The sequence below is a fragment of the Carassius carassius genome, chromosome 1 (assembly GCF_963082965.1).
Source record: "Carassius carassius chromosome 1, fCarCar2.1, whole genome shotgun sequence".
Lineage (NCBI taxonomy): Eukaryota > Metazoa > Chordata > Actinopteri > Cypriniformes > Cyprinidae > Carassius > Carassius carassius.
Window position 1 is genome coordinate 16,960,401 of NC_081755.1, and position 15,476 is coordinate 16,975,876.

Here is a 15,476-nt window from a genome sequence, read left to right on the forward strand (position 1 = left end):
GCATCCCTACGCACCCTGATGCTCCTCCCACTTTTGTCAAACAGTACAAGATTCCCATCGCCTCACACGAACCAGTGCAGGAGATTATTGAATCTATGCTTGAGAAGGGTGTCATCCGTCCATGCAACAGCACCTACTCAGCCCCCACCTGGCCCGTCCTCAAACCTAACGGCAAATGGCGACCCACCATTGACTACAGGAAACTGAATCAACAGTTGCCATTGTCACGATGGCCCATGACCCAGCTAGAACAAGAAATACCCCGAATCAGAGGAGCCACAATCTTCTCTACACTTGATGTGGCCTCTGGATTCTGGACCATTCCGGTGCACCCGGAAGACCAACACAAGTTGGCATTCACATTTGGCAACCGACAGTTCACCTTCAACAGGTGTCCGTTCGGCTACGCCAACTCACCAGCTGAATTCAACATCTTTCTGAACAAAGCCTGTCCAGACGCTAGAATGAGAGGTAACCTGATCTATGTAGATGATGTTCTCATGAAGAGCACAACGGTGGCCGACCACCTGAAAGAAATAGACTATGTTTTGAACCAATTGTCCACCGCCGGAGCCAAGATCGCCCTCCACAAAGGACAGTGGTGCCGAACTAAGGTTAACTACGTGGGCCTGCTCATCGGATCCCAAGGCATTGAACCTCAGTCAAACCGCATTCATGCCATTCAAAACATCAAGCCTCCCACTAACGTCTCTGAGCTGCGGAGTTTTCTAGGGGTATGCAATTACTCTTGACAGTTCATCGAAAACTACTCAGACATTGCCAGACCTCTGACAGCTCTGCTAAAAAAAGACTGCCCTTTCGTTTGGTCGAAGGCTCAAGAACACGCCATGAAAGAACTAAAAAGACATTTATGCACAGCTCCATGTCTTGCTTACCCTGATCCACAAAAGGAATTCTACCTGGAAGCTGGGTTTTCCGACCAATGCCTCAGTGCTGGCCTTTACCAACGGCATGACCAAGACAAGAAAGTTGTTGCCTATGCCAGCAAGACACTGCTTCCACCAGAGTGTAAGTTCACAGACTGTGAAAAAGCTCTGCTCTGCACTGTATGGGCCATTCAGCGATTCTCCAATTACATTGGGGCACAGAAAGTTATCATAGAGACTTGCCACCAGCCAGTAATGTATCGTCACACCAGGAACTGAATGTGGGCGACAGGGTCTTGTATAACAGCTTCGCCCCGCCACCTCAGACAGGCCCCCAGCGGCTGTCAAAGAAATTCCTGCCACACTGGACGGGACCTCATGAGATTATGAACAAACTCTCCCCAGTTGCGTACCAAATCCAGCTAAGCCGGGGATCGAGAGAACCAGTTCTCAAATGGGTCCACCGTAACCAGATTAAGAAACATGTGGCCACTAGCAGAGAAAGACAGGGAGGGGCCAATGCAAGCTAAACTCAACCACCGCCATCGAAGCAAAAAGACTGTCCCATCCAACCCTTGACAAACCTCACTGACCTGTTCCATCTCTCTCTTTTCTCCCTTTTCTTCTCTATCTCTCTCTCTCTGGCCTGTAACAGGATGCTGTTGTGGATTGTCATCCTGTGCCTCCAGTCAACCAGAGGCCAGCCGTCATCAGACATCATCATACCGGGTCCTGCCTCGGGCATTGTATTGAGAGAACAACCAGGACACCTGATCACGAATTGTCGGACGTACACCCAGAAAGTATACGTTCGTCTCGACCCCCGTAACGTCTACAGAGCACACTACCCCCGCGCAGTAGCCGGTGCCCGTTGGACAGAGGACTCCCTCCAGCACGCCGAGGCCGTTGTCAAGCACATGCTCAACCAACTTGAGAAGATGACTGTTACCCAGGCGGAATTAGGTGGACACAACCGCCGCTCCAAACGTTTCCTGGGAGCGTTGCTCGGAGCCGCCGCTGCTGTAGGAACTCTGTTTAACATTGGTATGTCCAGTGTCAATGCAGTAAACATAGCCACCGTGAGACGGCATGTGGCTGAAATTCAGACTGAACTTCCACAGCTAAAAGAGCAGCTCACTACACAGAGTGCATCCTTGCAAACCATTGGAAAGACTGTGAAAGGAACGGTGGTCATTCTCAACACTCACAGTGTGCTGTTGAACCAGACCGTGAACTCCATGAAACAGCTGTTCACTGTCTTCCAAAATGACTTTGCCCAAACGCAGCTGGTCACAGCATTAATGACTGACATGTTACGAGAAGTGAGTTCCTCCATCGACAGTCTAGCCATGGGAAGAATTCCACCATACCTGATACCCTTAAGCCTGGTGCAAAATGTGCTGGCTTCTGCCATCGCCACACCCACTGATCCTATGCAAATCCACCTTGCCTACTCTCTGGGTAGCGCTATTCCCCTTTACGTGGATCCTGAGCAGAAGGAGATGAGTTTCCTCCTGAACTTACCCATCATAGAGTCGAGCCGAATCTACAGACTCAAAGACATTGTTAATGTGGGGTTCTGGAAGGATAACACTCATATCAAGATACGTACCCCTGAGGTGGTGGCGTACCATGACAGCAACACCCAGCTGTACTTAGCCCCAAACCTGCACATGTGCACCCTGACTAAAGATATCCACTACCTCTGCCCCAGCAAACCGTTTCTCAGAGACAATACTGATGGAATCTGTGGGTTGCAACCCATGATCAGCAACACACGTTGCCCTGCCGACGCCCAGCCTCGCAGCCAAGTCACCGAGACACAAGCTGAGATTGTAGGTGATAGATAACACCTACAACGTTAACACCCCAGTACGTACCGCTACACTGACCAACGACCAGCATGACACAGCCACCCGTGTCAACCTGCTTGACCAGAGCATGTGGATTCAAGTGCCACGAGGGGCCATCCTCCACCTTGACGATCTGGCCTTATACCATCTTCCGAGTGAAGAGTACCAGTCAGAACTAGAAATCCCATCCTTCTTCAGGAACTACAACTTCACCCTAGGTCCAGAGTTAGAACTGTGGATTGAAAAAGGGGGGCCTCAGCTCATTGACATTGCTCCCGTCGACGCAGCCCTCCAAGCCTCGTCTCGATTGCCCATCCTGAACACTTCACCTGTTGTCCAAGCCTGGACTGCAGCTGACACAGCACTGTGTATCTCCATGGTCGTCGGCCACACCCTGACCCTTGGCGTGGCCTTAGTCCTATACAGGAAACTCAACGAGATGCGAATCTCTGCAGCCAAACTCAAGACAACCAGGATTGGAAGTCTCCGATGGAAACCTCGGAGGGAAGGTACCACACCAGAGACGGATAGGGACCTCATCGAGCTGAGTCCTCAGCCCTAACAAACACCTGCTATCTGACTGTCATGATTCACCTGCCATCCGGCCATTGTGATGGGTGTTGTCCGATAATGACCACAGGGCATTATCCAACAACAAAGGGGGAATGTAACCCCAATGAGCGGATGGTATTCAACCATCTGGTCCATATTAATGAATCCTGACTCTCTAACACATTCTGCACTCAAAGACCAGAATGTGAGTTAAAGAAAATACAACAGACTTTCGTTTTACGACATCTTCCAACATAACTCACCACCCGGGCGCCACCATGACGGCAACATCCTGGCGTGGATGAGAATTATAACGCCTCTGAGACTATCCAGAAGATACAAGATCGAACTTCAAACGAAAGACAAACACCCGCCCTTTTCACTCACGGCGCGACCACACATTCCACAGAACGGACACACAAACATTCAGTAACAGGCACGAGCATTTTGGCCAGCCATGGGCCAGTTTCCATAAAACTACCTCTAAATGTATTTTTAATGTCTCCCTTTTTGTGCTCAAATGTATGTATGTGGCATAGTGGAATATATAAATGTTACTGTGTGTTTAATCAAACTTTATATGCATGTAGTTTTTGGTGTCTGTATAACCGTAAAAACATGACTGTAACGAATCTTGACAGCAAATTACAAAAAGATGCATTGTTTCAGAGGAACAATCTTGCTTAGGAAAAATTTTAATTTTGTCATCGCCATAAATTAGACCAGTGGGCGGAAATCAGCAAACAAAGAAGATTTTTCCCGCCTCAGTTTCTTACACTTCATTGGTTCATATGGAAAAATAGGTGTAAACCTACTTTTACATAAAAACAAAGGGAAGCCGGTGTTCTTGGCATTCCGCCAGAGAAAGAGGGGGTTCTCAGCTTCGCAACCGGACTTCAAGAAGTTTCTCCATTTGTTCTTCTTTACTTTTCGTTTCATTTTAGTTTTCTTTGTTGTCTTCTGATATTTGACTTTGTTCAATTGTCTTCACGAGCCAAACAAACTTAAGTCTAATCATCTTTTGGCAAAATTGACCTTCGCGTTAACCATCGAGCTCACGCATCATCTGCTCTGGAAAGAACGACGCTGAAGCCGCACCGACGGACAATTTGAACTCAGCTACACACAAGAGCCAGATCAAAGCAAGTACTTTCTTATATCGCAACTTCAAATTGCTGTTTAAGGTTGTCCAGGCTATTCCATGTTTGTGAAATTATTCAATGACTTGGGGTCTCTTGAAAAGTTAACTGTTTGAATATTTTCACGCTGAGATTTGTCTTCACTCTCTCTCTCTCCACTTTCTCTCTCTCTCATCTCTCATTACTATTCTTGTTCGTTTATCTTGTTTAAATTGTACTGCTTGTTTTGCTATATACTCATATTTACTCCGTGTGAAGTGTAGTTATGTACTCTTTAGTCTGTTTTTATTAAATACCATAATTTGCTTGAATTGAACTGTTCTATTGCTCATCGAGATCGAAGTCCCTGAATCGTGTGATCTAAGCTACAAGCTTTGTTTTCTATAGATTGATTTTAGTAATCTAAATAGTACAGACACAGAAAATATTGTTTTTTCCTGATCAGAAGATTAATATTTCTTGGAGTTTGTAAGAAGGGTATTTTTATTGAATTTTGATAAGGAAGTCCAGCTTCCAGTTCGCGGGACGAACAGATTGTCTAGATTAACTTAAATTAATTCTAGTGAAGGTTACCTTCAAATGATTAAATATTACCTCTTTGGGTAATTTAATATTTGTAAGCAATAAGCACATTATATTCATAGACTCATGAATATTCACTTCATTTGAGATAATTATTCCCCAGAAAGTGATTGTTGCTACACAATTCTATAATGGTCAAAATTACTCAGGCCAATGGTATTTTTTATTGACATTATTTTATTATTATTATTATTTGAATAATTGTAGCTTACATAAATAGGTAAAGCAAAACAAATATTCGGATTGTCCCTTATTTTTTCCCTTGTTTCCCTAAAGAATAAACACGTATTTTTTACAAGAATAAACATGATAACATATTATTAATTAATAAAAATAATTTAAGCAATTAATGAACAAAGTCATTTTCAGATGCAATGAAAAAAAAAAAAAACATGGATAACCTAGATTAGTCCCAGGCTCTGTTCTGAAGTAAAATAATTATAATTACTGTTAACCAAGAGTAACACATTTTAACGGATTAATCGCCTATTTTCATTTGCTGAATGTTTTCTTTATTTTTTATTTTTTAAACACGCTAAAAAATAAATTAAGTTTGTCAGGGGAAAAAAATATAGGCTATGAGTCGTGTATAGGTTTCATTTTAACGGATCAATCACCTATTTTCGTTTGCTGCATGTTTTTTTTTTTTATTCCCTTATTTTTTCCCTTGTTTCCCTAAAGAATAAACACGTATTTTTTACAAGAATAAACATGATAACATATTATTAATTAATAAAAATAATTTAAGCAATTAAAACCTTTTTTTTTTTACTTGAATTTAAATACTATTATTCAGCATGTGGTGCGGGCCGCATTTGAATTCGTGACGGGCTGCGGGTTGAGAACCACTGCTTTTATTTTTTTTTATCACCTATTTTCGTTTGCTGCATGTTTTTTTTTTTTATTCCCTTATTTTTTCCCTTGTTTCCCTAAAGAATAAACACGTATTTTTTACAAGAATAAACATGATAACATATTATTAATTAATAAAAATAATTTAAGCAATTAAAACCTTTTTTTTTTTACTTGAATTTAAATACTATTATTCAGCATGTGGTGCGGGCCGCATTTGAATTCGTGACGGGCTGCGGGTTGAGAACCACTGCTTTATTTCAAACATTTTTAAATCGTCCACAGCTGAGCTTTGCGGGAGGCTGATCTGCGCCAGATCGCGTGAAGTGAATGTAATGAACAAAGTCATTTTCAGATGCAATGAAAAAAAAAAAAAACATGGATAACCTAGATTAGTCCCAGGCTCTGTTCTGAAGTAAAATAATTATAATTACTGTTAACCAAGAGTAACACATTTTAACGGATTAATCGCCTATTTTCATTTGCTGAATGTTTTCTTTATTTTTTATTTTTTAAACACGCTAAAAAATAAATTAAGTTTGTCAGGGGAAAAAAATATAGGCTATGAGTCGTGTATAGGTTTCATTTTAACGGATCAATCACCTATTTTCGTTTGCTGCATGTTTTTTTTAAACACGCTAAAAAATAAATCAGAGTTTGTGAGAGGAAAAAAAATAGGCTATTAGAAAATATTTTACAACAAATCCTTTAAATTTAACAAGTTTATCAGAACAAAACAATAATTAAAAACATATAATTCTAATGGATAAATATAATTGCAGTATATAATAATATAGGCTTAGTAATAAAACAAAAAAAAAACAAAAAAATAATAATAATTTAAAGCTAAGCATGAGGTAAGGTTTGGCTTTCTCAATCGGGAGAAATCTAACGTTTCCATATTTGTGATGTTGCCCATTTGAAGCTTAACTATTATTCATGAGGTAAATAGGCTGTGTGCGTTTCAGTATCGATGAAAAAAAAATCATAATTAAAGCTGCAAGCAGCGATGAACGGGCCCTCGCACCCGGGCTCACCGGCAGCGAGTGGCTTTAGTAAATAGGTGAACGGTGAGAAATATGTGTTTAAACTCATAAATATAAGTGGAATATATCAATGTTTATTCCATATATGTGCCAATCTTCCTGTTGCCAGCAGGTGGCACTATCATTCTGATGGAATATTGGCCTTCAGATGTGTTCAGGGCTGCACTCTTATCGAACATGGGAAGTTTGGGGAAGATCAAACATTTTATGCCTGAGTTACAACAACTTCTCTTGCTGTGGCGAGACATCAAATTTTGTCATTTTTTGCCATGGACACGCTCTTTAACAAAAACTCAAGATTGCCACAATTTAACATTACACAGGCCTTTAGATTAGACTGACCACAAAAATACATTAATGTCAAAAAATCTCTAAGAGTAGTTTGTCTCATCGTAAAATATGTCACTTCCTGTTGCCAGCAGGTGGCGCTATGACTATAATTGAATATGAGCATGTAGATCTGTTAAGGGCAGAAGTCTTATCTAACATGCGAAGTTTGGGGCAGATTGGACATTGTATGTCTGAGTTACAGCAACTTCCTTTTTCATGGCGAAACATTGAATTTGTCAGGCCGCCATGGACACTCCCTTTAATGAAATCTCAAGATCTTCCCAATTTAACTTCGCAAAGGCCTTTAGATTTAACTGACCAAGTTTGATGTTGATCTGAATAAATCTCTAGGAGGAGTTCGTTAAAGTACAACCCCTGAAAATGCCAAAAACAACACCAATTTTGCAGAGAACATTCTAAATAACTGACTTCCTGTTTGAATTCGGATTTCGTACCAAGAGACTTTTTCGTAGATATTGGTGTGTTACATGTGTGTACCGATTTTTGTACATGTACGTGAAACATAGCTTGAGGCGCACTCCGTTGAAAGTGTATATGCACTCAGTTGAAAGTGTATAGGTGGCGCTATCGAGCCATTTTGCCACACCCAATGGAATATTGGGCTTCAGATCTGTTCAGGCCAGGACCCTTATCACACATGTGAAGTTTGGGCAAGATCGGACATTTTATGCCTGAGTTATAACATCTTTTATTCCCATGGAGAGACTTTGAATTTTGTCACGGCGCCATGGACACGCCTTTTAACGAAAACTCAAGATCTTCACAACTAAACATCACACAGGTCTTTCGATTAGACTGACCACAAAAATAACATTGATGTCATAAAATTTCTAGGAGTAGTTTGTCGCAGTGTAAAATATTTCACTTCCTGTTGCCAATAGGTGGCGCTATGACTATAACTAAATATTGGCATGTAGATCTGTTCAGGTCAAGTGTCTTATCCAACATGTGAAGTTTGGGGCAGATTGGACATTGTATGTCTGAGTTACAGCAACTTCCTTTTTCATGGCGAAACATCGAAATTTGTCAGGCCGCCATGGACACGCCCTTTAACGAAACCTCAAGTCCTTCGCAATTTAACATCGCAAAGGGCTTTAGATTACACTGACCAAGTTTGGTGTTCATCTGAATAAATCTCTAGGAGGAGTTCGTTAAAGTACAACCCCTGAAAATTGCAAAAACAACACCAATTTTGCAGGCAAAATTCAAAATAATCGACTTCCTGTTGGGATTAGGATTTCGTACCAAGATACTTTTTTGTAGGTATTGGTGTGTTACATGTGTGTACCAATTTTTGTACATGTACGTGAAACATAGATCGAGGCGCACTCCGTTGAAAGTGTATAGGTGGCGCTATCGAACCATTTTGCCACACCCGATGGAATATTGGCCTTCAGATCTGTTCAGGCCAGGACTTTTATCAAACATGTGAAGTTTGGGGAAGATCGGACATTTTATGCCTGAGTTATAACATCTTTTATTCCCATGGCGAGACTTTGAATTATGTCACGGCGCCATGGACACGCCCCTTAACGAAAACTCAAGATCTTCACAACTTAACATCGCACAAGCCTTTAGATTAGACTGACCACTAAAAAGACATTGATGTCATAAAATTTCTAGGAGTAGTTAGTCGCAGTGTAAAATATGTCACTTCCTGTTGCCAATAGGTGGCGCTATGACTATAACTGAATATGGGCATGTCAATCTGTTCAGGTTTGGAGTCTCATCAAACATGTGAAGTTTGGGGCAGATTGGACATTGTATGTCTGAGTTATAGCAACTTCATTTTTCATGGCGAATCATCGAAATTCGCCAGGCCGCCATGGACACGCCCTTTAACGAAAACTCAAAATCTTCGCAATTTAACATCGCAAAGGCCTTTAGATTAGGCATACCAACTTTGGTGTTGATCTGAATTAATCTCTAGGAGGAGTTCGTTAAAATACAACGCATGGAAATGACAAAAATGACACAAAATTTGCTCATAAAATTAAAAATAACCGACTTCCTGTTGGGTTTCGGATTTTGCTCCAAGAGACTTTTTTGTAGGTATTGGAGAGATACATGTGTATACCAATTTTCATACATGTACGTGAAACGTAGCTCGAGGCGCACACTGTTGAACGTGTATAGGTGGCGCTGTCGAGCCATTTTGCCACACCCACTTCTGAAACCCATATAAGATGTAAATTTTCGCCAGTTCTGAGGTGTGTGCAAAGTTTCATGACTTTTCGAGCATGTTTAGGCTCTCAAAAATGCGATTCATCTTAGAGAATAATAATAATAATAATAATAATAATAATTAAAGCTGCAAGCAGCGATGAACGGGCCCTCGCACCCGGGCTCACCGGCAGCAAGTGGCTTTAGTAAATAGGTGAACGGTGAGAAATATGCATTTAAACTCATAAATATAAGTGGAATATATCAATGTTTATACCATATATGTGCCAATCTTTCTGTTGCCAGCAGGTGGCGCTATCATTATAGTGGAAAATTGGCCTTCAGATGTGTTCAGGCCAGGACTCTTATCGAACATGCGAAGTCTGGGGAAGATCGAACATTTTATGCCTGAGTTACAACAACTTCTCTTGCTGTGGCGAGACATCAAATTTTGTCCTGGCGCCATGGACACGCCCTTTAACAAAAACTGAAGATCTCCGCAATTTAACATTGCACAGGCCTTTAGATTAGACTGACCACAAAAAAATACATTAATGTTAAAAGATTTCTAGGAGTAGTTTGTCGCAGCGTAAAACATGTCACTTCCTGTTGCCAGCAGGTGGCACTATAGCTATAACGGAATATGGGCATGTAGATCTGTTAAGGGCAGAAGTCTTATCTAACATGTGAAGTTTGGGGCAGATTGGACATTGTATGTCTGAGTTACAGCAACTTCCTTTTCATGGCGAAACATCGAAATTTGCCAGGACACGCCCTTTAACGAAACCTCAAGATCTTCGCAGTTTAACATCGCAAAGGCCTTTAGATTAGGCATACCAACTTTGGTGTTGATCTGAATAAATCTCTAGGAGGAGTTTGTTAAAGTACAACCCCTGAAAATGGCAAAAACAACGCCAATTTTGCAGAGAAAATTCTAAATAACCGACTTCCTGTTGGGATTCGGATTTCATACCAACAGACGTTTTTGTAGGTATTGGTGTGTTACATGTGTGTACCGATTTTTGTACATGTACGTGATACATAGCTTGAGGCGCACTCCGTTGAAAGTGTATATGCACTCAGTTGAAAGTGTATAGGTGGCGCTATCGAGCCATTTTGCCACACCCAATGGAATATTGGCCTTCAGATCTGTTCAGGCCAGGACCCTTATCACACATGTGAAGTTTGGGCAAGATCGGACATTTTATGCCTGAGTTATAACATCTTTTATTCCCATTGCGACACATCGAACTTCGTCACGGCGCCATGGACACGCCTTTTAACGAACACTCAAGATCTTCACAACTAAACATCACACAGGTCTTTAGATTAGACTGACCACAAAAATAACATTGATGTCATAAAATTTCAAGGAGTAGTTTGTCGCAGCGTAAAACATGTCACTTCCTGTTGCCAGCAGGTGGCGCTATGACTATAACTGAATATGGGCATGTAGATCTGTTAAGGGCAGAAGTCTTATCTAACATGTGAAGTTTGGGGCAGATTGGACATTGTATGTCTGAGTTACAGCAACTTCCTTTTTCATGGCGAAACATTGAAATTTGTCAGGCCGCCATGGACACGCCCTTTAACGAAAACTCAAAATCTTCGCAATTTAACATCGCAAAGGCCTTTAGATTAGGCATACCAACTTTGGTGTTGATCTGAATGAATCTCTAGGAGGAGTTCGTTAAAATACAACGCATGGAAATGACAAAAATGACACAAAATTTGCTCATAAAATTAAAAATAACCGACTTCCTGTTGGGTTTTGGATTTTGCTCCAAGAGACTTTTTTGTAGGTATTGGAGAGATACATGTGTATACTGATTTTCATACATGTACATGAAACGTAGCTCGAGGCGCACACCATTGAAAGTGTATAGGTGGCGCTATCGAGCCATTTTGCCACACCCGATGGAATATTGGCCTACAGATCTGTTCAGGCCAGGACTTTTATCAAACATGTGAAGTTTGGGGAAGATCGGACATTTTATGCCTGAGTTATAACATCTTTTATTCCCATGGCGAGACTTTGAATTTTGTCACGGCGCCATGGACACGCCCCTTAACGAAAACTCAAGATCTTCACAACTTAACATCGCACAGGCCTTTAGATTAGACTGACCACAAAAAAGACATTGATCTCAAAAAATTTCTAGGAGTAGTGTGTCGAAGTGTAAAATATGTCACTTCCTGTTGCCTATAGGTGGCGCTATGACTATAACTGAATATGGGCATGTAAATATGTTCAGGTTCGGAGTCTCATCAAACATGTGAAGTGTGGGTTAGATTGGACATTGTATGTCTGAGTTATAGCAACTTCATTTTTCATGGCGAATCATCGAAATTCGCCAGGCCGCCACGGACACGCCCTTTAATGAAAACTCAAAATCTTCGCAATTTAACATCGCAAAGGCCTTTAGATTAGGCATACCAACTTTGGTGTTGATCTGAATTAATCTCTAGGAGGAGTTCGTTAAAATACAACGCATGGAAATGACAAAAATGACACAAAATTTGCTCATAAAATTAAAAATAACTGACGTCCTGTTGGGTTTCGGATTTTGCTCCAAGAGACTTTTTTGTAGGTATTGGAGAGATACATGTGTATACCAATTTTCATACATTTACGTGAAACGTAGCTTGAGGCGCACACCGTTGAACGTGTATAGGTGGCGCTGTCGAGCCATTTTGCCACACCCACTTCTGAAACCCATATCAGACGTAAATTTTCGCCAGTTCTGAGGTGTGTGCAAAGTTTCATGACTTTTCGAGCATGTTTAGGCTCTCATAAATGTGATTCATCTTAGAGAATAATAATAATAATAATAATAATAATAATAATAATAATAATAATAATAAACGGAGCAATTCCAAGAGGGTCCTCACACCATCGGTGCTCGGGCCCTAATAATAATAATAATAATAATAATAAACGGAGCAATTCCAAGAGGGTCCTCACACCATCGGTGCTCGGGCCCTAATTAACAATATGTCAAAGTGGTCACGCCGAATGTCTGGTGAACGACTGCTGTTTCCAGTGAATATGTGCGCGAGGCAACAGCACGCTCAAACAGCTGAAACAAATAATACTTAATTTTTGGTCACACATAAGGCATAATTCAAAAATGCTGTTAATACTAATTATTGCTAAATGCTGGACCGTTCCCATTTCGCTCTGCATATGGAACCTGAAGATTTTTTTAAACCAAGAATGAACGGAAATGAAAATGAAATTAAAACATTTAGCTTATATATATATAGGCCTTATATTTATTTACTGTTTAATAAAAATAGCATGCATATGATCCTTTGTGTTAATGTCTTCTTTTAATTTTTGTTTAGTAGACTGTAGCCTAAGACTATTCTACATTTTAAAAATTAACAAATTGTAAAAAAAAAAATATGTTTTTTTTTAAATGTTACAATGTTATATCATAATGTTATTGTTGTTTTACTTCCTTCTTTTATCTCATTTTACAATTACATTCATTTCGCAATCCATCCCTTTGCGCCACCTGGCGGTAGTTTCGCGAATGATTTTAACACGCGACTGAATTACAGTTACCACCGCGGAGCCCCAGACAGGATGGCCACCTACTGTCAGTGTTGGGGAGTAACTAGTTACATGTAACGGCGTTACGTAATTTAATTACAAAATTATTGTAACTGTAATTAGTTACAGTTACTACGAAAAAATGAGTAATTAAATTACAGTTACTTATGAAATGTTTAACGATTACAAAGGGGATTACATTTGAATGTTTACACACATCCACATACAGATTTAACTGATTTATTTCCCAAATTGCACTGACTATTCTGATACCGCCCTAATAATACCCGGGATGCGGAAATACCGTCTGGTTCGTAGAATCCAGTCATAAAAACGGAATGCCTAACGCGGACGGAATATCCCACATTTTGGATGACTAAATCAAAAGTAGGTCAGTTGAATCAAAACATGACATGGACTAGTGTCTGTGAATATTAAGCCCCAAAAATGCAATATATGACTTGCACATTCTGCGTGTCTGTGGAAATCAGGCGCGGACTGGACACTGGGAGAACCGGGACAATTCCCGGTGACCTGGCAGCCGATTTTGCCCCACTATTTAATATCATTATTGTATAATTGCCTGCCGAATGTACTAAAGCGATCGTTTGCGAATCCGCCATTTGATAATTAAATCTCTAATAAATCATGAATTGTTAGTCATGACTCGCGCGCTCTCCGCGCCTCCGCCAAACGGTTTGGATCAGACTCAGAGTAATCAATGTGAGAGAGAGAGGGAGAGAGAGAGAATAGAGTGGACTGCTGGAGCAAAGAAGCAGAACTACTGTTCAGGGTTTCAGGTCAGTTTCATGTGTAAAGATGCTTTTTTGTCTTTGTTTTTTTTTTTTTTTAATCAAGCAGCAGCACGTTGCTCATCAGTCATCACTCAAAATACTAAAGGAAGTCATTATTATCCGTTGTAATGTTACAGTAGTAATTTAGCTGAAAAAAATTCAGATTTTTTTTATAGGTTTAGGGGGAGCTACGACAGACAACAACACAACCCTTACGAAAATTAACATTTTAATATTTAACTATAAATCCAGAGAAAATGGTTACTATTGTTTAACTGTGATAACCAAAAATGTAAAATTATTTTAAAAATGTATTTATTTAAAAATAAATACAAATCCATTTGCAAAAAAAAAAGGTTATTTTACTTTTATATAGGCTAATAAAAGCATGGTTAATTTTTGTAAGGGAAAAATATGACTCGTGTACAGTATTAGGATTTTCCTATAAAGATATTGTAGTATTGTAGAGTATTGTATTGTAAAGTATAGTTTTGTTCAATCTTGAGTATTAAAGTCATGAGAGAGATGCATAACAGGGCAAAATAAAGAAACTGAAGAGAAAAATGGAAGTGAAGGTGCAGTTCAGGAGAGAAATTTTAATTATTTTGCATGTCCCCAAATTAAAGATTTAAAATAGATAAAAAATAGTTTTTTCCATGAATTTGTTTGTATGAGTTTGAATTTTCCAGTCTGATTTTTTTCCCCAGTCCGCTCCTCCTGTAAATTAATGGCAAAGATATGGTTTCATTTACTACACATAGGCCTACTGAAGCTCGCAGAGTTTTCAACCTCTGCCATCTCAATATAGGAGTAAACGAGCACATAAACACAATTTCTAGAACTGCTCTGTGTCACGTCATGTGCATTTTACTTATTTTGAGAAAACTATCATCATATACAAAGAGACAGCAGTTTTTAGGAGTTTTAGGAAAAACACCAATGTTTAGGAGTTTATTACACAGAATACGTCACATGCTTATTAGATAACTGTATTTAAGATGATGTATTTGCTTTTATTTATTATTCTTTAATTTTCACAAATTTAGAAAAGTAATCAAAAAGTACTCAAAAGTAATTAGTTACATTACTTTAATAAAGTAATTGAAAAAGTTACACTACTATTACATTTTAAACAGGGTAACTTGTAATCTATAACCTATTATATTTCCAAAGTAACCTTCCCAACACTGCCTACTGTATATATAAATGTATTTACTTGTTTTTTTTAATGAATGTATTTTACAAAAATACAGAGAGCATTTTACCAGATTTAGACATTGACATTTATTTAAATAAAAATGTTTTACTAGATTTTATACAATTGTTGTGCACCTGTGTGTGTTTTTTTTTGAGTATCTTTTTCTGCTGAATTATCCACTAACCTAGTTTATAATAGTATTTTTGTCATAGATGATGATTATATATTTTTCATTTGTTATTTTTCATTAAAATGAAGTTGTCTATATGTAGTAGATTGTGTTTAACACACACACAAAAAAAGATTGACGATCAGGTCAACACAGAGAAGTATATAAATTCAACACTGATTAAAAAAAAAACAAAAAACTGTGCATCATTCAATTCAGCACCATTACTGCAGTCTTCAGTGTCACATGAATCATGATCCTTCAGAAATCATTCTAATATTCTGTTTTGCTGCTCAGAAAGCATTTCATCTTATTATCAATGTTGAAATAT

The 15,476-nt window shown here is 39.3% G+C and overlaps 1 protein-coding gene across 6 annotated transcripts in view; it reads right to left on the bottom strand.

The window, feature by feature from the left end:
• Positions 1 to 15,476, bottom strand: part of LOC132140432 (centrosomal protein of 112 kDa-like) — a 227,079-nt gene that overhangs the window by 209,327 nt on the left and 2,276 nt on the right. The gene's annotated exons all lie outside the window — the stretch shown is intronic.